The following is a 558-nucleotide window of genomic DNA, read 5'->3' as shown; positions in this document are numbered from 1 at the left end:
TCCCTGAGGGCAGGGCTGTGTCTCCCCCTCAGATTGGGGCTCCCTGAGGGCAGGGCTGTGTCTTCTGCCTCAGTGTATGGCTCCCTGGGGGTAGGGCTGTGTCTCCCACCTCAGACTGAGGATCCCTGAGAGCAGGCCTGTGTCTCCCTCCTAAAACTGCAGCTCCCTGAGGATAGGGATGTGTCTCTTCCCTCAGACTATCATTCCCTGAGGGGCAGGGCTGTGTCTCCCCCTCAGACTGGGGCTCCCTGAGGGCAGGGCTGTGTCTCCCCCTCAGACTGGGGTTCCCTGAGGGCAGGGCTGTGTCTCCCCCCTCAGACTGGGGTCCCTGAGGGCAGGGCTGTGTCTCCCCCTCAGACTGGGGCTCCCTGAGGGCAGGGTTGTGTCTTCCCCCTCAAAAGGGTCCCTGAGGGCAAGGCTCTGTCTTCCCCTCAGACTGGGGTTCCCTGAGGGCAGGGCTGTTTGTCTCTCCCTCTGCACAGTCCCAATATTGGTCCTGAGCCTGGGCAGCTATAGGAGAAATCTTCAGGCTAGGCAATCCCACCTCAGATCCAAGAA

Source organism: Panthera uncia, assembly GCF_023721935.1.
Source record: "Panthera uncia isolate 11264 chromosome B2 unlocalized genomic scaffold, Puncia_PCG_1.0 HiC_scaffold_24, whole genome shotgun sequence".
NCBI lineage: Eukaryota > Metazoa > Chordata > Mammalia > Carnivora > Felidae > Panthera > Panthera uncia.
The sequence above is the reverse complement of the archived record's forward strand: the minus strand, read 5'-3'. Positions refer to the sequence as shown.